The sequence below is a fragment of the Larus michahellis genome, chromosome 2 (genome assembly GCF_964199755.1).
Source record: "Larus michahellis chromosome 2, bLarMic1.1, whole genome shotgun sequence".
NCBI lineage: Eukaryota > Metazoa > Chordata > Aves > Charadriiformes > Laridae > Larus > Larus michahellis.
This window is the reverse complement of record NC_133897.1, coordinates 14,647,281-14,672,407: the sequence shown is the minus strand read 5'-3', so window position 1 is coordinate 14,672,407 and position 25,127 is coordinate 14,647,281.

The following is a 25,127-nucleotide window of genomic DNA, read 5'->3' as shown; positions in this document are numbered from 1 at the left end:
ATAAATATCTCTTAATTCATTTTATAATATTTGATATTGCATTGCCCAACAGGGAAAGAAAATGCTAAAACCTGCAAATTCACAATTACATATTTGAAGTTAATTTTGTACAACTGTAAATAAAAATAAAAAGAGCTGCATTGTTTGTTCCTCAGCAAGATGGCAATAAAAATTTAGCAGACTGAAATGTTTCTTAGAGTTTCCTCTTTGCACTACGGAATGCTTTTGATAGCCCTAGAGTATCACTTCTATTGTTGTATCTGACATGTATAGAATTACCTCCTTTCCTAAAACGTTGTGAAAGAATATTAGCCAAGGCTTCATGCTCCTGTGAATAAAAGGACATGGAGTTCCTGGTGGACACAGTTGAACATGAGCCAGCAAAGCACCCTTGCAGTAAAGAAGGCCAACATCTTCCTGGGCTGCACTAGGCAGAGCATCAGGAGCAGGGAAGTGATCCTTCTCCAGTACAAGAGACACATGGACATACTGCAATGAGTCCAGTGAGGGTCTGCGAAGGTCATTAAGGTCTTGGAGCATGTCTCAGATGAGGAGAGGCTGGAACAGGTGGGACCATTCAGCCTGGACAGGGTCAGACCCTGTTGGTGCCTACAAACCCTTACTGGGAAGGTGCAGAGCAGACTGTCAGACTCACCTCAGTGATGCACAGACACAGGATGAGAGACAAGAGACACAAGCTGGGACAAGGAAATCTGGATATTTAAAATTTTTATGTCACCAAGACTGTGGGCGAAAGGGTTGCCCACAGAGGTAATGCAGCCTTCACCCCTAGAGATATTCAAAACTAGACAACAGTAGGCCCAGAGCAACCTGAGCTAACTCTGAAGTTAGACTTTTGCCTTGTGAGGTGGTCAGACCATATGACCAGCAGAGATCCTTCCCAAACTGAATCACTCCAAAAATCTGTGATATTAATATCTTACAATAGAAATTAAGAAAGATAAATCCCACTTTTGAGCCAGGACTGAATCTACGAGCACAGGAACAATATCATGTCATGCACTTGGCCTAACCTTGCACTGAAAAAAAAAAAAAACAAACAAGAAAGAAAGAAAATTCTCTGATAACTGGAAAGTCTTAGAGGGACAAAGCCAAGAAATAAACAAAATTATGATGTATAAAAGTTGGAATTGCTCTTACAACCTTAATTCCTTACCTCTTTAACTCCTGTGAGCATTCATCACTTGTGTTCAAAAGTGGCTTAGACTTGGAAGCATAAGTCCCTTTACATGGTGCTCATCACTCAGCCAGAGTCTTTTGTAACCCTGCCATCAGCTTCAGTTGCATAATTTTTCACAGAATCCCTGACTTTTTCAGGATCCAAGATGGAGATCATTCATCACATCAGTCTTCGTTTTTTTTTTTTTACTTTTATCATTATTAAGAATATTGTGTCACAGGTCACAGTACTTAATCTTCCTCAGAAAGAATAAACCTCCCCAAAAAAACCAAGAACTGTTGCATTAAGTTGTACCTGTTGTATATCATTGCATTTATTGTAATGTATTTAATCATTTTTGTTCCATAATGAAGGTATTTTATGTCAACTTTTTTCCTTTTAAATCCTTACACTTTAGATATTAGCATGCATAAGTACCTGCTCATACTCAGTGTGAATGTATATGTAAGCATATACGTAGCAGACACACATACACAAACTTATACTGGAGTTAAATATTATCATCTCAGATAGCAGTGGATACAGCTTTTCTAAGTTGGTGTTTTGTGCTCTTCATCAGTAGACATCAGCTTCCTCTAAAGCCTTTTATATCCAACTGTTGAAAGGGCTGCATTTCGGTTTAATTAATATTACAGAAGTAATGACAGATTTTTGAAGTGTCCTTTGCAGTAAAAAGATAATATTTCCAGTGTTGCCACTGAAGTGTTATAATGTAATCAGGAGAGCCATTGTGGTTAAATTCCAAAGTTCTCAGAAAAGTATGCAAATCTTATCATTTTCACAGCATGTTCCATTGCACATTCGATTACTTATAGCTCCCTTAATATGAATCAGTTGTTTGTTTCACACAGGTTTTGTTTACACCGGTGATACCCTTTCATCTTTTCAATGAGGCAGTTAATATGAACTACCCAAAATATACCCGAGTTACAAACTGGAATGTCCTTTTCCATACCCTCCAAAATGCTGTTATTTGCAGAGCAAATGTTTTCATTTTAGTACTCGCTGTTTGAGGATTTGAACACCTTCAGTTCCTCATGAATATTAGGTTGTGACAATATACAGAGTGGATCATTTTCTCAGTGTCTGTAATTCCAGCAGCCATGCATGTTAGGAACTCATTTGGCATAAACCAACCATAAATTCATCTAGCTTTAAGACTACTTTTGAAAGTCACCGGGAGGATTTAGGAACCAAATGATTCTTCAGGAGACAAGGACAAATAGAAAATAAGTGAATCAGGATTTGCAGTTCTTGGGTGTTATATACAGCACATATTATCTTGGCAATCATATAGTAGCACATTACTACTCTAAATATTCAGTTCTCCTTAGTGTTAAAGGGGCATTGTGATAAATTGCAGTAGATGTCTAAGACTTTCTATATGCAAAGAGCATATCATTACTCAAATTCAGATAATTCAGTTGAAGATGGTTGCACTTGTATAATTCATTGGCAGGAAAAAAAAATGAAACTTTGCTAGACTGGAATCCAATAAGAATTTTTTAAAGGTTTTGACCCACTTGCATGCCTAATCTTAGTTAATTAAATAAACACTCTCCAGAATTTAACAAGGAATATATTGGAAATTAACCTGTCATGTAGGTGAACTCTCTGTCCACAGAAACAGGATTAAGGTTTTAAGATTAAGGAAGAAAACTAAATTAGTAGAATTAAGATCAGAATGTACCATAAGAGGATTTTAAAATTACCAAATTTCATGGGATACTTCAGAAAATCAGATTTAAAATAAAACAAAGCAAAAACCAGACATGTGTTCAATTAATATAAAAAAGAGGTGGAATTTTGTTTGGGCTTTTTTTTTTTGTTTTATTTTGTTAATCTACTGAAGGATTTAAGGATTATGTCAGTTAAAAATTGCCCTAAATAATTCATTCTGGAATGGTCCCAAGTGTTCTCTCTGGTGTGCCAGATCAGGTCCATTAAGAAGTGAAATGTGACCATCTCCAAATGTATTCTGCTTTACTGATGCGAAAACATTTTATGAAGAGGTAGCTGAATATAAAATAGGCTTTTCTTCTCTTTGATGAGATCTCAAGTAAAAGCTATATACAAAATCAACTGGGTGTGGGGGATTTTTTCATAAGCTGTTTCACTCAGATAAGTTTCATTTCTATGGTGAAGGCAGAAGGAAATCTGTAAGTAGCATATTCTGGCTTACTCTAGTACAGCATTTTCCTTTTTGCTGCTTAACATGAATATTTTACAGTAGCAGACTGCACACCCACAGAAGTCCCATCTTCCTTTTGAACTCTCAAAATAGGAGTTAATTAGCAGGTCAAACTCCAGACAGCTTTCAAATAGACCCCTGCTCGAATGTAATCCCAAATGCTGGACCTGCTTGTTTCATTCTTCTGTTGAGCTTTGGGATCCCAGCCAGCAGGAACAAATTTCCACTGGTGATTACCAGCCATGATTTCATTGCCATTGCAGGACTACAGTCAATTTAGTCTGAGGCAAATTTCCAATGTAAACCAGTCCAATATTCCATGAACCTATCGCTACATTCAAACGTCAGTTTACTTGCTTTCTTTCTTACAATGTTCTGTCTACAAGGTACTTTCTTTTTTTTCAGTCTTTATTGTTGACTTTTAAATTCAGTATATCACCTTTTAGGTCCTACTAGCATCTATAATTAACTTAATTAAAGAAGCTCTGGTTTTGTGTTTGTTTCAAATTCATAAAAAAAAATTACTCCACGTTTTTATTACTTATGAAGTTTAAAACCTATTATGCTAAGCATCTCAGGTTTGGCATGTTTTTGCCAGAATTGAGGAGAAGGATTCTTGGGAACCTTGACAAGTCCTGGTTGCTCTTTCTATTTTCATTTCTTTAGCAACAGTGGTAGGGAAGTGGCTTTACCAGTCATTCCAGACTGGCAACATTACTGTACGTCTAAAGATACAGGGGAAGCTTCAGTTCCTGCATGTCAGATTTGTGGGTTTGGTCTGAGGAGTCATTTTCTGAAATCTATAAAACTTTCTCTCTCTTTTTTTTTTTTTCCTTATCTTTTTTTCCCCAACTAGTGCTGATATGCAAGCTGAAAACACCCATTTTGTAATTGGGTTTCCAAAGACACAGAGAACCAATGCTCCCAGTCCCAGTCTACTCTAATCTTTCAACCACATTTTTCATTTTGTATACTGGGAAACTGGAAGAAGAAATGGGATATATTTTCATAGGCATTTGTTAATCAGTTCCTAGGAATAAATTATTGACCAGTGCAAAGATTGTTAAGGATAGGGAAAAAAAAAAATGTCGGGCTGAGAAACATACTAAAACACATAGGTCAGAAATAAATCAGAAATTAGTTAAAACATGTATCTAATTACTCCAGAAAAGAAAAAAAAGAACACCTGGCAATCTTTTATATTTGAATAAAACTAGAGTAAATGAAAGCTATAAAATTCTCTGCCTTTTCCTCCCTAATAATGAACCACATTGAAGATATGTATCTTAACACCTAGTACAGGGTATTTAGAACAACTGATGAAATGACAGAGTTAATGCCCCTTAACATGAAATTCAATTGCAATTGATACAGAGTGTGAAATTTCCATTGAAACTCTGTTGCGATCATTGTTTTCTTGGACAGAATGCAATTTCAGTACGTCAACAAGATATTATGGCATTGAAAAAAATGAGGTTTTAAGACTTTCGTTGTACTGATCATGTCTTAAGCTAAAATGAGAACATTTAAATGAAAGACTACTTTTAATGTGCATTAGAAAATAAATTTAAAGGAAAATAAATAATAAAGAGTCTATAGTATGCTATTTAACTAAATACTGAAGATATTTTTAAGGATGTCAATAAACTATTGACTCAGACAATTTTTCTAAGAGCAGTTAGTTAAAGGTAGCCTCTCCATAACCATAAGTAAACATTCTGTCTTTAGTGCACAGATTTTATATTTTCCTCTAACTCCATTACAGCCAATTTAGAATTTTTGCATATCTTGTTTTTCAGGAAGGTAGTCTGTTTTAGTATGAATTTGAATCAAATTGAACAAAGTATTTCAAAGATACAGAAATTCCTAATGTGTCATTCATGATTTCTTCATTTCTTTAACTTTTTTTTTTTTTTTTTTTGCTTTCCACCTTTATTTGGGTTTGACACACTGTTGACCAAACTCAAAGTTCAGAAAGTGCAATGGCACAATTTCCACTAACTTCAGGGACCTCCGGATCTTGCAGGCTTGCTTAAACCCTCCTGGCACAGAAGCTGCGGCTGTACTCTGATTCTTGCCACAATTAGAATATGTACTTCTATTTTCAGCTGAGTAAGGATCTTTACTAATTCTAACACTTTTCAGTCCTGTGTATATTGCAGAATGGGCATGGGGGATTCCGAAAGGCGAACAGAAGTACCAGTTTGTGAAGTTCTTAGCTCTGTTTATTTTTGAGAAATTTAGGAATGAGAAATTTAGAAATTTTCAATGTCTGGATATAAAACCTTCCAGCAACCAAACCATGCTTCCAATGCTACCAAGCCATGTGAGGGTAAGAAAAATCTCTTTTTCCTTGCAATCCCTTAACAGGAACTTTTGTTTCTCCGAATAGAGTTCTGGGGCATTCAGAGATACATTTTCACTTTGAAATATCTGCATGCAACTTAGAAATTCTGGGTGCCAGAACAGTTTAGCCATTTGGCTCTTACCAATGAGAAGCCATTCCATTAAATAAATGACTTTTCAGGGTACATGCAATTGTGACACATCAATACTATATTTTACTCTCTTTTTATGTGCATGACTCAGCTGGCAGAGTGACCAGACCTGGGGTTTTTTGACATCATTTATAACATTATTGTTGATTTATAAAGATGTATTTGATGAAGATTTCTTAAGAATGCCATTATCTTGGTCATCTTTTGAATGTAAATATATAGAGATGGATCCTATCAGCCAACTGATGTAATGGGGCTAAGGGAAACTATTTAAGGTTAGATGATCTAGAGGGAGTGATTTCTATTTAAATTCACCACTCTGTTTTCTAAAATGAGAACAGAAAATCCTGGATCATTCACTTAAGACAACTCCCTTCTCTAGAAGATCTGTGTTGGAGACCATCGTGGGCTACCACGTCTGATGTCTATTCTCTTCCTCTGTCAAAAAGTGCTATTCCTCTGGTAAACATTAAGCAATTTGTATCTGCTTTGTCCTGGAATTTTGTTCACCAGTAGCAGTATGTCCCAATTTTGACTCGTGGTATGCTTGTCAGACATCCTACACTGGGCGGTGACTTCCACAACAGTAGCTGGGGCAACTGAAACTTTCTACATTTGGCTTGAGATTCATAATGGTAAGTTCCCTTAGCACATCTAGGGGAACGACGTCCTCATAGAGGTGACAGCATAGCATTATCAAGGTCTGAGATGATTATGAAACAATTCTCATTGTAATTACTCTGATATTCTGTCAGTTTTACTCTTTTCTTAGGCGGGAGATTCCAGTGAGTATTATCTTAAGTTTGACTTCAGTGAAACTAGTGGTGCAGAAAGGTGCTGGTATTTCCTAATGTTTGCAAGATCAAAAGTTCCCATTGTATTTTATAGTCTGGATATGTGAGGTTACTTTGCCACTAAGATTCATCCACCATCATGAAAAACCCTATGGAAGTCACCAGCATCATTTTGAAGAGGACTTTCAACAACACAAAATGTGAGATTTCTTCCTTGGGCATGTAGCTGAAAAACATTGCAGAAAGGAGGAATGCAGTGTGTCCAGTTTCAAATAGGATAAAAATCAGAGGCTGTCTTGCAAATCTCCTGTAATGGGTTTTCCACTGTGCCAGGTTTATCTGCAAAACCACTGGTAGGAACCTATCATTGATCATGAAAGCTGTAATTAAGCGGTGTCTTCTCACTCCATTCTTTTAAGAGGCGGCAGAGTGTGAATCTATGTTACTTTTATTGCCACTCATTCATTTCCTATACTGAAAGCTGTGTCTGGGAGGCTTTCCAGGGAAAGGGAAATGGCATTCTCAGACCACTTCCACTACAGCTTCTGTGTGCAGTGGAAAGGGAGGATATTGCACAGCTGTAAATGGTTTGTAGTGGAAGGTTCACAGTGGACTATTTTGCAAAATTAGAGCCTTGCAGGGTACGAAGCAGTTCAAGGGATGAGATAGAAAAAGAGCTGTGAATGAATAAAAGAAAGGGAGGTAAAAGTAAAATATGACATTAGGTCCCTAAAATAAATAATGCAAATCCATCACTTTACATCACTTTATTTTTAAAGTAGTTGCAAAGATTTTGTGTTCCAAATGCTTTTATTACACTGCAAGATAGACATCGAGTTATGGCTTGAATATATAGAGAACCAGGTTCCCAAAAGATTTATATATCCTTTGTCAGAACGGAAATCCTTACTGCTGCAAATGGGCCAGATCCTAAGAAACTGTCTTTTTTTCTCTTTTTGTCTTTGGCAAGCTTACCGGACATGTCAGAGGAGGAAGGAATGTATTAGCAAAGGAAGAGAGTGGGTGTGGTGGAGCAGAGTTCAAATCCAATAATTCTTTATTAGCACAGTGGCCATTAAAGAAATTCTTTCCTATAAATACACTAACTTAACCCCTCTGAAATGATATCCCAGTTGCACAGCTGAGAACAACTAGCCAGCTACGCTAAATCATAACAGGGATGGGTGACTTTATACAGCTGTGTCAATTTTCATTATAATACAGAAGGCTAAAGCTGCTATCACCACAGTTAAAACATTGGCTGTAAAATTAGCAAACTTGTCATTTATTAATTTTCTCCCCTATTATTTATATTTAATGGGAGACACTTGACTTTAAGACTTAAAAAAAAATTAGCTGTTCTGAATGACACTCTCTCAGCTCTTTTCCTCTTCATATAACTGCCTTTTTGCTCTCAAGTTCACCAAAAATGCTGAACTACATTAAGGATCTAGTGTAGAAGAATGCTTTTACTGGATTATCTCTAGTTTGAAAGCAAGGTTCTAACAGAATTTATGATCCCCAAAAGAACAGTAATGTGATATATTTCGAAGAACAGTTGATCCAAAACATGCAAGAAAATTTAATGACCAGCAAATGCATATTTTCTGGTGTTTGTCTATCCTATGCTCTGTAAAGGGTCATCTGATGACCCATTTAGACGCCAATACGTCTGTTATTTTTAAAGGGAATTTATGTCTGGCAAATTGACTCAGAAAAAGAAAAGCTATCAAGTCTTTCTTTATGGCCAAAAAGAGAGTAAAGGTAGGTGAAGACAAAGGTTTTAGTTGTTGGTTGTATCTGAAGATGCAGGAGACAGATAAAAATAACAAGGTTTTGCCTGCAGTCTGATTCCCAGACACCTCTGCTCTTTACTCTGGTTGCTCTGGACCCTGCCAAATCTCAGGCAGGAAAATATCAAGGATTTTTTCTGGCTTTGAGTCTAATTTAGAAAGATTGGTTTATAATTTAGGCATCTGCCATTTTTCTTCCTCACGTGGCTTCAACTTTCCCTAGTCTTAATACTATTTTATTACTGGATCTAGCCATATGTAAGCTGTGTGTGTAACCATGCAAGTCTGGGAACTAGGTAGAAAAGGAATCTAGAAGGTCAGAAATGTCTTTCTTCCTTTCCTCATTGCGTGGTGCCTATGAGCGTATACAACCAAATGAGTCTCTGTCACTCCCTGACCTATTTCTTACCTCTCCTCTCCTTTCATGAAGAATGATGTGTGGGATTACAGGTTTTGGCGTTCCACTCCCTGCAGCAAAAGGAAGACCTTAACTGTACTGCTCTGCCCAACTGGGTACAGGGCATAACAATCTGGCCCTTCGTGGCAAATGATGGAGCCTGAGTATGAACAGATAGAGCTTGTCTGTCTGTGATTTCGCATCATTATGACAAGTGCTTGCTGACTTTTTATTTGTGGCCTTCCTTGCCTTCTGTCGCTAAACCCTTGTAAACAGATTTTAGTCCAGTATTTACTAATATCTTCATATCATCTTCTGGACAGCATGTTGTGCTGTTATCGAAGCCAAGAAAGAAACTGCGGCTGAGATGTGTTGATGATGTTTTGGCTGCTTTTCAAGAAAGCACAGATGCTCTGAACACCTTTCTAGAATTTTTAAGTACTAAAATGTCCTTCTGCTAAAATTTACAAAGAAAATGGAGAAATAATGCTTGATGACTTTTTTTCTAAATGGGTATGGCTTTATACTGCTGATGGTAAGCTCCTAATATGTTCTGGTTGGCAGTCTAGTACATAGGAATCATTATATTCTCTAAACAGTAAAATTCACACCCTGATTGGCAAAATAAATGGTGTAAAGATATCTGAACAACAACAAAACCCCACCAACCAACAAACAAAAAAATCCCAAACCCTCCTGCCATGTCAGTTGTTTTGAATAAAGTTCTTAACAGAAGTAGAGCCTTTTTATCAATCTATTATACAAAATAAGGAGAGATCTCATGTCTGGGTTTGTTTGTTTGCTTGTTTTGTTTTAATGTATGTTTTATATCCAACAGGTGAAGAAAGATCAATCTTTACTTTGTGAATGTGAAGGGAATAGGGTCTTTTTAATTTAAAAAAGGATCTACTAGCTTTTTTTAAAAAAGATAGAGAACTGAAATCAATCTTATTTAGTAAAGCCTTAAGGAACCACAGAAACCATCTGTCTTGTCTTTAACTGCTTGTCTGGTAATCACCAAGTAAGAGTCTGTCTTTCACTTTAGATGGAAATGAAGTTGCAATTAGAAAAGGTTCTTCAATCATTTACTGCTGTCCTTAAACTAAGCATGGGAAAACTAGCATAAGTAAAAATAAGAACTGACCCAAAAGTGACAATAAGGTCAAACTGAACTTGAACCAATTACTCCAAAGTTTCTTGTAATTTGAGAAGACATTCGGAATTACAGGAGGGAAAAAAAAGAAATTCTTGCTGTAGTTCTGAAAAAGCCAAAAAGTCATAAAAATCTTCCTGGAAATAGCAGGTTTTTTAAGGTTTCAAACTAGACCACAGGAAATGTTAAGCAAAAAAATACTAACACGCCTAATTTCACCTTACTCTGCAGATCCTGGCTGTCTGGACAGGATGTTACCTGTTTAGTCTTTTTAACACCAGGTCAGGGTCCTGAGGGCACTAATGGGCTTTGCTGGCCGGGTTCCCAGCTGGTCTCCAGCTCTGCTGCAGCCCTTCCCTTCCTGGCCATCCCAGGGCTGTGTCTGACCTGGATCCACATCCCAGGCTCGGCCCCATACCAGCCCACAAAGCTGTAGCAGGAATTTTGACAGCAGTGCCAGTTGGTACCTAACACTTCCTGCCTGTTTGCACGTTTTCTTTCCCAGTAATTCCCCTAAGGACTCACGCTGTCAACCTCTTCCTTGAGGGATGAATAACCTTCAGAAATAAATCTATCTGCACTGCGGCTTCTGACCTGCGTCTGGCGTAAAGTGATGGCCGAGAGGGAGCAGGGCAGGCAGGGAAAAGGAGGATTTGCATCTGCACGGAGAGAGGCAGCATGGGGACGAGGTGGGGATAAGCCAACCCGTGCAATTGCCCGAGCAATTCCCTGCTTGAGGCAGCAGCTCCTGTGAGCAGGGTGCCCGGTCAGCACCTGTGCAGGAGGAGGAACAGCCGCGCCGCTGTGTCTGAGCAGCCCTTTTTCAGCCCTTTCTGGCTGAAAACATGCTACAACTCCCCATTTGCTGTTAGCCCCAGAAACAGGCCCCGCAGAGCTGAGAAACAGCCTTGTAGCTTAGTTTAGTTATCTGCTTATCTACACGGGTAGCAGCCCTGGTCAGCGGAGGCATGTTTCACACGGAAGTAGGTTCTTGCGGTGTTTAGCAAACTGAATGCAGGTCTTGCTTTACCTTGTGCATAGCAACTTTCTTCTTTGCTAAGAGATCTCTATTCTTCCAAAGTCCGATCAGACTTCAAAAGTCCTGCTTCCATGGCTTACTGGCAGACAGTCTTTATTTTTCAGTCCTTTTCAAACTTATCAACACCAAATCCACCTGTGGCCATTTAATTTATGTTTTTGTGTTCTGGGGGATTATTATTATTTTAAACCAGGATCCTTTTTTGTTTATTCATTTTCTTTCTTTCATTCTCATTCTGATCTTACTTCAGGAGTAATCACTGAAGTACAGGCACCAGGCTGTAGCTCTTTAAGAAGTGACAGCTGGTGGTTTCAGAGTTATAGCCAGGCTTATTCACAGAGAAATGTGAATATGGAATGATGCAGCAAAAGTGGAGGCTCTACGGCTGCCTGAACAATAATGGTGTAGGTTGTAACAAAGTCTATTGGCTGCCACTTCGATCAATTGTAGCTAAGCACAGAAGAAACCCAACTCCTCATGGGTATGTGTAGCTAAGGAAAACCTGGCCGAGCAGTTTAACTCAAGTAATCTTTCCTTCTTTCTTTTATCCCAGTTTCTTATTTATTTTCTGGCAGGCATCAGAACTCCTGGGAAAACATTCCTTGTGTGTAATAAAAATAAGATTACTTTCGTGTAGCTTTTGATTGCCAATGTTTTTCCAGCATTCAAAGAGCCCTACTTCCACACCCTTTGCAGAGGAGTGTGTTATTGTTATGCAGTTTGGTCTAACTCCATGATTTGTAGTAAATATATTTAGTGTTATCTTTGTTAAAGGAAATAGAATAAGTGCATGTCTTTAAGCTACAACATTTCTCAGTTGCCAGCAAAACCTACGCAGAATGAAAGCAAGAAGGAAGAGGTGGCATCAGAATTACTCAGTCTTGGAGCTTTTTAACATATGAAGATATACATGGATGATATGTATTTTACTCATGAAAGGTTCCTAAGAAAGTATGATACACAAGTTTGGAATAGTTTGTGCTAGTAAACTTTTAATTAATGTAAAAAATTAACTTCAATTTACTTCCATTAGGAATCTTCCACTTAGTTCTCTATTACAGAACTAGATACACAAAAGTGGTAATACGCACAACTAGTTTCATAAATCCATGCTTTAATGAAAGGAACAGAACTTCTGTTTTCTATAATACAGTACAGTCATGTCACTAGCTCATTATTGACCAGTCACATAACTGCCAATAAATGCTGCTGTTTCTCATGCAGTTAAGAGACCTACAGAAAGATCTTGATATGAAATAATTCATGACTCTGCAACAAGACCATGATTAATTTAGGCCAGCTCCTTGAGCTATATGAGAGTCCTTTTGTTTAGCTGAGGATACTTATTAAAAAAGATAAAATTATAACTTGGTATAATTCATTAAACTCATAAATATACATAGTACTGTAGAGGCATAGATCGATGCGCACCAGTCATACTTCCGCTGCTAAAATCTTTGTAATAGTTAAACTTTAAGGGGAGAGTAGAGTAAGACATTTTAAGACATAGTCAATTGTTCTGGGATAAGAAGAGGTGTGAAAATATAGTTTGTCTGGAATTTTTCAAATTTATTGAAATTGAAAATATTATTGATGAACATAGCAATTCTGATGTTGTATTCTCAGAATTTCAGTCACTGTTGGGAAATGGTTTGGACTGGCTCTCATGCAAGGCCCTATTCTAACCATGAATAACAGGTACTAACCCATATTTAGCCTATTTATCCGAGACAGGTAAGCCATTTTTTCCCAATACTGCTTTTCTTACTCAGAAGAAATCTTGAACTCAGGTGTCTGAGGTTATAAATCCAACCATAGAAATAAAGAAACTGAATCCCCCAAATCCTAGTCTTCAGATCTTTCTTGTAGCAAGGAACTTCACTGCTAAATTATTTTGAAGTCAAACATTTTAATTGCTTGCTCGTGACAATTGCATCTGATTGCTTTTATAAACTCCCATCTAGCATACAGTCCATTCACCTGATGAATGCAAGTTTCAAAATCATTTCCCATGCTTCAGCAAAGTTCACTGAAAATACAGACTTAACTGTAAGTGACCCGGGAGATTAATGATTATCTGCCAATTCTGCTTGTCCTCTTCAATCCTCACAAAAGCCCCTCACTCTTTAGTGTGTTAATATTTACCAAATGGAAAAATCTAAGTCTCTTAAGGCAACTATATAGCTGCTAATTGGAAATACAAATTATTTTGGATCTTATTAGAATTGGGTCAGTAGATTAAGTTTGCAAGTACTGTGTAACAGAGTTGTGGGGTTTATATTTCTTATGAAAAAGTTGTATTGCTTGGCATCTTGAGAAAGTTATTCAGAACATTTGGTCGTCAACTTTGCTAGGGAAATGGAGCTAACTTTAAGAATGTCATCTGTAAGAAATGTTGAAATTTCTGCATGTGCAGGCTTTTTTCAAAGTGCTGCACCTATTAGTCATCCAGCTACCAGTGAAAAGCAGACTAACATGACATTAGGAATACAAAACTGGCTAGCAATAATAAAACTGAAGACAATGAAACACATATCCATCAATTCCTCAGTAATGCTGTTATGATTAATAATGTCAACAACGAACAAACTATTTCAGAGAGAATGTTTCCTAACAAGCTTCTTTCAGTAGATTTTAAGAGTTCGCTAAGGAGTTTTTCTAGTTCTAGTTCTAAGGAATCTGTCATTCATTTGTGGCTGGTCTACACTACAGCCTAGTCCACAAAATATGCAAAGAACTTCACCCTGGATGGAAGAATCCATCAATCAATAAATAAATATGCCAATTTTGATACTGTAAGATCAGTCTGAGACTTACTAAAATGACCATAATTTTAATACACACTCTTGCAGCTAGAAAGCACTCAGTCAATATCAATAGTGGTACATTTTAACCCATGCTGTTGTAAAGTCAGCTGGGATTTCCAGCTGCAGAAAAATTGATGGCATCTTTAAGGAAATTAATAATTACAAAAAATTGTTAAGGGATATCCAAAAAGCCTTTTTAAACTACATGGAATCCTGTCATTTTAGTTTGTTTCATGATTAAATTCAGAATGAAGACTTTAAAAGCCAGGCAAATTGTGAGGATTAAAAAAAGTCTGGAGGAAAGTGTCCACAGTGTTAAAAGAGTATCCAGTGGTAAGAGTATCCAGTGGAGTACATCTGTGAAGTCTGGGTCACATTCCAGGGGCTGGGCAACTTTTGTATAGGCTCAATGTACTTTCTGACCTCGTTGTACTTGTCTGAAGCCAGAACAACTTCTTGCAAGGACTAGTGTTCCATTTGCTGACATACATATACGTATATGTAGAAGCATTAGGTATATGCTTCAAAGTCCATTGTATTAAAAGTAATTTCATTTTAAAACAACAACAACAATAACAATAATAATAACAATAAAAATCTAAAAATCCCCAAACAAAAACCACAGCAATACTGGACATATGGAATCCCACTTCTAGTTGACTATTCTAATCCTTATGCTACAAAGTTGGGGCCCTTCTGCTTGTTCTCTCTGCATACTGAATTTTTAATCATATTCGATCCTGTAGGAAAATAACTTAACTGAAAGTGTTGGAGAACAACCAATAGCCTCAAGTAGGCAATACATTGGTTTTTAAAACACTCCTCAAGGAAACAGGTGATCTAATTCCCTTCTCAGACAGTGGCCAGAACAGGGTCTTGAAATGCTCTGACCATGAGGTTACCATAGACAAGAGAAGGGCACCACTCACATTGCCCCAAAGAGAGGGCAGGCTTGCATATCAGGAGGAAAGGCTTTGCTGCTTCACCTCAGAGGTCATATACACTAAGGGACAAAATGTCTGCTTCATGCACTTGCGGCACCTGAGAGGTGTTTGTTAAGACTTTTGTTTTTCCTGGGTCCAGACTGGTACCTGCGGAGTTTTCCAGCTGTACTGAGCATCCATGCTACACCTCTCTGTTTTATACAAAAAGCTATCTGTGGCAGCCAGGTTCAGACTGTCACTTCATGTCCCAGCACTTGATGATTGGGTAATGTAAATCCTACAGTCTTGACTGAACCAGCTCTGAGGACTTCCTGTTGTAGGAAAGTCCCCGAAACAATTCTTTTGACAATCAAGACTTCAATTTTCTCACTGCACTAAAGAGAAGGGCTCCATGATTGCAAGAAGAGCCTAAACAGCCCACAGGGGGACTCGCGGCTATTATTATTGCTATTATTACTTCCCAGCTGTGTTCATCAACACACCTTATAAAACTCAACCCAACCTTTTGTCAACATTGCGCTGTAACTGCTCTGTTGGTTGTTATGAAACATTTTAATACCTTACTGCAGCTAGCCTGCTTTCCTCAAAGTGTTCAGCTGTGTTTCTTGGACTTGTCTCTGTGCTTGACACTGTCACCTCCTTGTCAGCCTAAGGTGTGGTCATATTTCACATAAGATCTGGCACAATCTGTGAATCTTAGAGCAAGATTGGACATGTTTTTGGACTCTGATTACAGAAAAGCCCCACGTTTGGAGGGTGTTCACACTTTCCAGTGTACATAGCACTCATGTAAGAACTCTTCTGCCTCTTCAAAGTTCAGTATTTTCTGGATCCTTCCATTTGATATTACATGATTTTCTGTATATGTAATTAGTGGATCAAGAAACAATGTAGACTATATTTCTGCCAAAAAATCTACACATTCAGACTGAATCAATCTGGTGTAAACAACACCTAGCATTACTCATTTCAGTCTCGTTAGTTCCTTTTAGCTTTATATAATGTACAAATGGGGCTGACCTACGAGATTTGGATTAGACTGAATTTCAAAGTCTTCAGATTTTGGAAGACTGAATTCCAGTATTTTCTTTAGCTCATGATGTTGATAGTCAACACTTAAAAATATAACTGATCCAAGATTCAGTTTTAAAAGAAAAGGTCTTCAGTCCTTATGGTTATTTATTATTGTTATTTTAAGCCATTTTTGCTTCATTTATTGTTCTCAGTTTACTGAAACCACATTTCTTGCAGGCGTCTGTAGGAAAATACCATTCAGGAATAGTCATGGATTTATAGTAGTACAGTGAGGCTGTAAGGGGTAAAGGAAATAAACCAGTCATGACCACAGTGAAGTTTCTGTACCCTATAAAGTTTCTTTCAGTGTAAATCCAGAGAGGCATTGTAACCTAAATCCCATCTATACACATATAAATGGGATAGAAGTTTGAATGAAACCTCTAATTGGTTAACCAGCATTTACAGAAGAGCTTCATTTCTGGTCACAAGCACTGCATATCCTGCAAAGACACTAATTTAACCCCTCAAAGTTTTTAAGACACTGAAGAAAGAGCAGTGTTTTAGGGGCTTTCTGGTGTCTATGGACTTTCAATTAAATTTTGTGACAGAGATACCTCAGGAAATATCATCTTCAAATACACAGAATATACTCATGATATAAAGCGGACACACACACATTGAAACCAGTATTTCATTAGTTTTATGAAAGAAAGTATATTTCTATATATTTTTCTGCTTTTAGCGTTATGTATGGTTTGCAGTTTTATACGGTGCTTAATTTGTTGCTTAATCGCTGGGGATATTTTTTCTGATTTTCAGTTTTGTTAGCTCTTTTACAGTAGTCAGAAGGTAAGAAGCATGTAGTAAACATGCCTTGAAACAAACAACAGAAGAGATTTAGGAAAGAAGAATAAGAGTTTGTTAACTCTAAGTGGTCAGGAGGAAAAAGCAGTTGCATATGTCAGTCTATAAAGCATTCTAACATGCTGCCGGCACAATATGACACTGCATATTCTTCAGAAATATATGTGTTTTCACTGTAGGATACAGGTAGCTGGTAACAAATAGCAAAATTATCAGCCACAAATTATCTTATGTAGATTAGATGGCAAACTTCCTTAAACACTACAAACTGCCAAAGGAACCTAAGGCAAAGCAATCATTTGCACTCACAAATCTGGATGCCATCAAGAGCAACCTCCGTGTCTAAGTCATTTAATCTTTAGTATTCTGTAAGCCTCTTCAAAAACCTTTCAGACGATTCTTAATACCTGATGAAATATGTGTTGCTTTCATGCCTGATCTGCATTTCAGCAGGCACCACATAGGCATCTTTATTTTCTTCTCTATCTTGATCCTTTCTTCCTCATCATATTGAAGCTAGAAAGAAATAGGTACAGCGGATCTCTCCTTCTTGCTTATCTCCATGAGGCTGTCTTGTGGCTTGTGCTAGATGAAGACAAGCAATAAAATTATTATTCTTTTCATGAGGAATGGCATCTCTCTCGCTGGACTTTTTTATGGATGGGCTAGATCAATATGTGCCATGAGTTAATGTAGGCAGATTTTGCCCTTCTACGATGGAAGAAGTGAAGATGTTAGTGATTCATGGAAGGTCCTCTGATCCTTCATGACACCAATTTGCACCATGAAAGTATTCACAGTTGTTTTTTTTTCAAACAGGTCAGACATATGATATCCCTCTGCAGCATCATGACATTTTCTTGATGACATCACATAATAAAACAATTATTTTCACATATGTCCTGGTTCCGGCGGGGATAGGGTTAATTTTCCCTGGCATTCCATGCCATGTGAGCCATGCCCACCCTGAGCTGCCGGGGGAGGGGGCAGGAAGTCGCTGCTCGGAGCGGGCTGGGGAGTCCCGGGTCGGGTCCTGAGGAACTTGGCTAGAACAAGGAATTTCACATGGCAATCAATGCCTGTGTGTAGACAAGCTGAACAAGGTAAGTCATGTCTGTCATTGGTGATCTGGATCATTCTCTAAACTCTGCTGTTGGGCAAATCCTCTTCAGTTGTAAGGGGAGCTTTAACACCCAGCTCATGCAGCCAACTAAAGGTAGCTGTCTTATTCAATGAGATGCTGAACCCTGCCCTGTGTGTTATCTAAAACCCATGTGAACTGATTGTATGTATGGCAAGTTGCTGCTAATGAATTGTCAGCCAGACTTCCATTAAAAGCTGCTATTTGACTGTATTCTTAGACCCACTGAAATCTTCCTGGTTCTTCAACGTGCGTGGCTATCACTGACTTGGCTTTGTACACCCATGTGGTTAAGTTACTTAGCAGTGTGTAGTATTGTGTGAGCTCACAGTATCCCTCACTTCAGTTGTGCTTGTGAGCATACGCATCTCAGGCCCTGAACCTCATGCTGGATACACACACAAAGAATAACATCTAATATCTTACCTCATCCTTTATTCTAAAGTCCAGGTTCATCACCAGATTTGCCTTGTCCTGAACACCGAATAAGCAGTTTCTGAGGTTAACATTAGATGTGATCAAGTAATTAAAAACTGAGCCATGTCTAGAGTGTTAAGAAGTGAGGTACTACCTCATGAAGTAACTTTCCATGTCTTCCCATGCAGCAGCTATTAGAAGCCTATCAGAGTAGGCAACACACAACTTTTCAAGATCATCAAGGTAACCTTTTTATTGCTCCTGTTCTGGAACTCAAAACTTAGTCATCAGCGAAAACTGCAGAATACAGAAAGTGCTTGTCCGGTTGGATGATGCTAAGCCAGCACCCTGTCATACTTGTGTTAAGAATAATTTTATTCTTTGGAGTGGGTGGGAGAATAAAGTGTAGAGTAATTTTGAACAAGATAGTTTACTGAAGGATTCTTCTACCTATACTGGAAGAGTTAAACCTTATTTTATTATCTCAAGATCATGTAAAAGATGGCTGTTTTGCTGACTGTAATGGTAACAAAAACTGTATCCTGTAACACAGCCTTACAGACGCTATTAAAACAAAAGACAAAACTTTTGCTGAGACTGTGGAAATTCTGCAAAATTACCTATCCCCAAAGCCACTTGTGATTGCAAAGCATTTCTGCTTTCATAGATAGAATCAAGAAAATGAAACATTTGCTGAATATGTGACTGGATTAAAACAATTAAATGAACATTGCCAGTTCAGAGGAAGTTTAAACGATGCATTAAAAGAATAGCTAGTGTGTGTTATGCAAAATAATGCAATCCAAAGGCAGTCTTTGACAGAAGCAGAATTGACCCCAAAATGCGCAGTAGATGTTGCAATTTCAAAGGTGCCAGAGAGTTACAACACTTCATGAAGCTTATACAACAAATAAATTAGATAGTCTCAGAAAGCATAGCACAGAGAACTGAAAGATTAGGTGCCTCCAGTGAGAAAAACAATCTCCCGATACTAATCATTGGTGGTTCAAGGACAAATTCTGAAGGAACTGCAAGTAACAGATATATTCAGAAAATGTCTGGGTCAGTGCAAAAAGTAAAACTACCATCTCATAAGGGCAATTAGAAAGAGTATCTGATGCACCATCTTGCAAATAAACACTATAAGGCTGCATGGGATACTGTAGCTTCTCTAATCTAGCTACTTTAGAAAACAAAAAAGAGAGGAATAATGCTTAAAATGGAACCTGAGATGGGTTGTTTCTGTCCTTTAATAGCAGAATTCTCTTAAACTCTTGTTTAGGAGAGTACAATACAGAAAAACCTCAGAACTTCTAAGAATGTGTACAGAGAAAATTCTTAGTCTTCTGGGTGTTATTCTGCAGAGGTAAGTGATAACTGAAAACAGCATACGCTAATCCTCTGTTTTGTAATACAACAGTCATGAATTCCTCAATAAAGAATGTGTGAAAGAAATTCAAGTGAACTGGCCAAGTGCAGAGTGAGCGGGCTCCAAAAATAATTATGAGCAGTTGCCCAAAGCAGAAATTAACTTTTGAGCAGCTGATATCTTTCTGAGATAGTACCCAGAAGTTTAAAACATACAAAGGCAAAATGTTGTAACTGCTTTCTCTTCAAGCACAGTTTTTGCTATGCTTGTCCAGTGCCTTTGTTTGCAAAACAGCCAAATATAGAATGAAAACCTCACCACTCTCATACCCCTGATAGCCTTTTACCCAAGCTTAATTGAAGTAAAGGGAACCTGCAGTAGTAGCAGTATTGAAAAAGAAAAAGGCTTTCAGGATGTGAGCTGATTCATGTTCTGTTAATTGGGGAAGGCATGGTGTGCTTCACCAGACTAGAAGATACTTAGAATCATAGAATTGTCAGGGTTGGAAGGGACCTTAAAGTTCATCTAGTTCCAACCCCCTTGCCATGGACAGGGACATCTCCACATTTTGGGGAAAGAAAGCTCACTTGTCTCGTTAGTGATTAGTAAGCATTTCCAAAGGATGATACTGATTTAAGCCTATTGGCAAATGGATACTGGCGATAGTGACAAGCAGTACCTAACAGCTTTTTCAGCCTAATAGGTTAATGTTTAGAATGACATATCTGCTTGCCCTTGGCATAAGCAGTGGCTGTTGGTTTTCATGACGTATCTGTTGCTCAGTGTTATTTGGACAGTATATAGACTGGAGGGAGGTACTGCTGACCACCTTGAACGGGTATAAGATGAAGTAGAGTTTAATGCAAATGATGAAAATTGTCAATGCTTCAACAAATTAACTTTCTTTGATGGTTGCACCATAAAAAAACCCAACTGTCTTGTCTGCTTTAAGAAGAAATAAATATATAAAATATGTGAAACTATAAGGAATTGTGGTTATTAAAATCTCCATTAGCATGGTTACTCTGCAGCATTTTTTTAAATAACGTTGGTTACCCATACTTATTGTATGTCACACAGTAAACAAAATGGTGATAGTCAGTGGATGCTTTTGATGAAGCCTAGGTACTCAGTCTTCAAAAAGTCAGGTTAAGTTATCAGTTTGCCTGATGGAATAGTTTCAGCAGCTTCACAGTTGGAAGTGCCAATGCCTTTGCATCTAGATCTCTGATCTCTATATAATCTCTATATTATCTCTATATATCTTCTTTTTTAAATCTCCATAGTGCTCAGGTAAAGAAGCTTAGAGTTGAATCATCCATAAAGCTGGGATAGATTAAACCACAGATCTGATGACCAGTGGAGGAAAAGAAGGGCAAAAATTCTTGTCTGTTGTTCCTTCTTTTACTTTTGCTTTTTTCTCTGGATACAAAACTAACGAAAGTAAATAGCTACCTGGCGTATATCATACTTGGCTTCCTACTGGTTCTTTCACTTCCTGGTAGATCTGCACCTACTAGAAGAGCAAAGTGTACTGCAGATATGTGGAATGAATTATTCCAGCTCCAATGGTGACATTGGTCACCTTTTGGTGACATTATCATGGACATATAAACAGGATTTCATGGAGAAAATTGTAAATTGGCCTTATTAATTGGTGATACTGCCAACTCAGTGTGTCACATATATTTTCACTGATATTCATGGGATATTTTAAAGAAATGTTTGTCTAAGTAAATCTGATTAAAACTCAACCTTAAGTGTTCAAAAGTCACAAATCAGGCTCCAACAAACTTTTTAAAGTGATGCCTCTAGCATTCTTTCAATTTGTCTACCAGCATTTGTAATATTGTTGTTCACATGTTTGTGACCCTCTCTACAATAAATAGGTAAATAATAACATCGAATGAGTTAGGGCTACAGGAAATAATACACTTCAGAATATTTTGAGAAACTACCTACCCTTCAACACCATCAGCACCACCATCCACACTGCAACGGGAAGTACGCCAATATCCTATCACAGGTTTCATCAATGAGTACCAATCATATTATCCAAATAATTAGGTTGCAATAATGCTGCATTATTGTGAAATCTGTGCTGCTTCTCTTCTTTTTGTCATCCTCTGTAACCAGCCTTAGAGTTGGTCTTCAATATTTGGCTTTACTCCTTGTGTACAATCCAATCTCTTTCTCCAGCAAGCGTCATTCAGAACTTCCCTGATAAAACTGGGAGGTGTCATGCATGTGGATCTCCAGATGTGTGTGTGTGTGGGAGGGCAGGGATGAAGAATCTTGGAAAGGAGATAGACGATGAGGAGAGAAGTCATGTATCACAACATAAAGCAGAATTTCACAGTACTGCTTCCATTACAGGTTGAAATCCCCAGTTCATGATCCATCGAGGGAAAAGATTTCAGTGAGATTGTCTGAGAAAACACAAGAAGTGTTTAGAGAAAGCTCTACTACCAGCACTCCAAAATCCCTCCTTATCCAAAATGCTGAATTTCATCTCAATATATGATGATATCATGGCACGTTTTTTTGCTATCAGTGAAAAAGAAGAGTTGAAACAGTATTGCATTCTGTAACCCCAAATCATGAGGAAATACTGTTTTAGACAGACACTATTAAGTCTCTTTGCATCTGTATCTCTCACACATTTAAATTATTTTATTGCCAAAAAAGATCTTCAAGGGAGCAGGACGTGAGAGCTAAACCTGGCCTATGCAAAAGCAATCTTATATGTGTTTTTTTTTCACCTAGGTACTAAATATTATCCAGATAAGGAATTAAGTGGATGCAAATAGGTAGATTTCCCTAGAAAATTAAAGAAATCAAAGAATAAGGAATTTTCCAGCATGGCCTGAAATTGTGAGGATTGTGATACTTTCTATTACACCATGAGCACTGATGCCATGTTCCAATATTAAAAGAGGACAAACATAAAAGATGCACACAGAATCATGGTTTTAATGATTGAATAGAAATGGTTGATATATTCTTGACAGGAAGACATTGCTGTTTAATTATCCTACCAAAAAGCCCCTCTACTTATGATGGATCTGATTTTTTTCAGCTAATTTTACAAGAATCATTCTGTGCTCTGATGATCCTGTCAATCAGTTTGAAACATTTTAGTCCCCAGATCTCTTTTTGACCATAAGAAGCATCTCACTTACATAACTTAAATGTTTCATAACTGCCCTCTGACATGCTTCAGTAATGATTATCAGGAAAATTAAGTTATACAAGGCAGTTGTATGTAATATGCTGCTACGAAACCAGTTACCAATAAAAGAATGACAATGATTTCTAGAGAGATATCCTACAGGCGTGATAGCTCTACATTCCCCAGATATTGGGGTTTATCTCAGACCTCCTAAACCAATGGAAAGAATTTACTCCCAAAGGCTTTGAGTCAGGACTTGTAGGGAATACCAATAATTTTAGATGCTGTCGTCTGTTATTTAAGACTCTGAAAGAACATGGATGAAAATAAAGAGCGCACCAGGACTGTTTTGCTGGCTGCAAGTGAATGACCGCCGAACGCACATTTGATATCTTGGGCATTTGACATTCTGAAGGCAGGATTTCACAATGTCCGGGTGACGCCAGTGTTTGAATCAGCAGTCCTTTCAGTGAGACAGACGTTATTACTGCAATGATATATTGTGTTATTAATTAACAGCCACGGTCAGGAAGCAGAATATCTCACAGCACTTGATGTTGTACAAACACAGAGCAAATAGAACTTCCTTCCCTAATAGTGCTTAAAATTTTAGAAAATCAAGTGGGACAACAATTTTAGTGCTTAAAATTTTAGAAAATCAAGCGGGACAACAATTTGGCATAGGGGAAAATAAGGAAATATAGTGAAAATATAGTGAAAGTATTGCCCACTTGATAATATCAGTCATATCCCTGGTCTGATAAAAAGCAAATTTTCTAGCATTATGGCAAAGGACAGTTTCTAGGAAAGGATTAAAAGGTTGGTACAAGAAGACTTTGCAGGTGTTTTCAAAGATTTTTTTAGCACTGTGAGTGGCAACATCAGTAAAGCCTGAGGGTGGTTTCTTGCAAATCTAACAAGCTGGTAAGTGAGGCTAGCACCTCCTCTTACAAATTAGGGACAGTAAGTGAACCTAACTCTAGTGAATATGGCCGTTTGAAAATGCTGGATTATTCACAGTAATTTTGAAGCTCAAAGAAGCAGTCATTAATGCTTATGTTCTAACACTGCAATTATGTCTATTTTTAAGAAGTCTGAATTAAAAACTTAGTGGTTTTACCTGCAGAGTTGATTAAATTCAAACTCATGTATTAATATTCCAGAGGATGGACACACAGCAATATCATGAAAAATAGGATTATTTCACACAGAGCTAGCTATGAATAAAAAACCCTTCCAAGTACAATATGAGCAGGCATGCTATTAGGATGCCAGTTGGCTTCATCATATGGAGATATTGCTGCCTTTAGTGTCTGTTTCTCCACAGACTGACACAATAAACTGAGGCTCCAAAAAGCTAAGGGCTTCTTAACTGCTCATTGACACAAAATAGTGGTCTCCAAGTACCCTTTCAGATGTCATTATGCTCTATCATGTCAGTGATCCATGGATAACAGCGCTTCATGTAAATCACTGGGGGGTGTTCTGCTAGCTTGTTAGGTTCTCATATAAATTTAATAACAGATTTATTTTATTTCCCTTTTGAGAAATTAAAATAGCTTGAAATGTTTTAGTTATAGCCACAAAAGCGAAATGGTCTTCTGTGTTCCACAGTGATGTGTGCATCCCTACTGTTCTGTTCTCCAGCCTCTTTCCCTCTGATTCCCCTCTTTAATTCAGAAGAGAGCAAGTTTCACCCCTCTTTTACCCTCCACTGACATACTGCAGCTCAGCTCACAGGGTTCTTGTTCTTTCTACCAGTAACTTCAGTCTCTTCTTCCTCTACTCCTGTCTGACCCTGACCAGCAGTCCTGGTCAATGGGTCTGATGAGCAGCACTAAGTCCCTTGCGGGCGGGAGAGTTTTACCACTGCTCTGCTGGCTACAAGCCCCGTGCGAAACAGCTTTCGGGAGAGAGTCTTCCTGCTGGCAGGACTTCTCACCAGAGCACTTTTCTTGACACTCAGCAATGACATGAACCCATTTCATTACACAGCCTTTTGCTGTTGCGCACGGTCTTTGAGATATCCTTCATCTGCCAAATAGGTTATTTGTCTCTGCAGTTTTGTGTGGAGGGCGTATTGGTGTAAGGTCTATAATTGTGTCCGATAGAAAAAAATCACTTTTTCTTCTAGTAATATTAGGAATTCTGAATACCAATATAAAGATCAGGCAGGAATACTTGGTATATAGCAGAAAGAACACATCAAGTCCATCAATTTAAGCAATTACCTGTACCGAACTTTTCTATTGCACATATAGAAAGGTACCTGTTCCATTTCATATGCATTCAATCCAGTTCATTACCACTGAAAGTTCTATATATTCTGT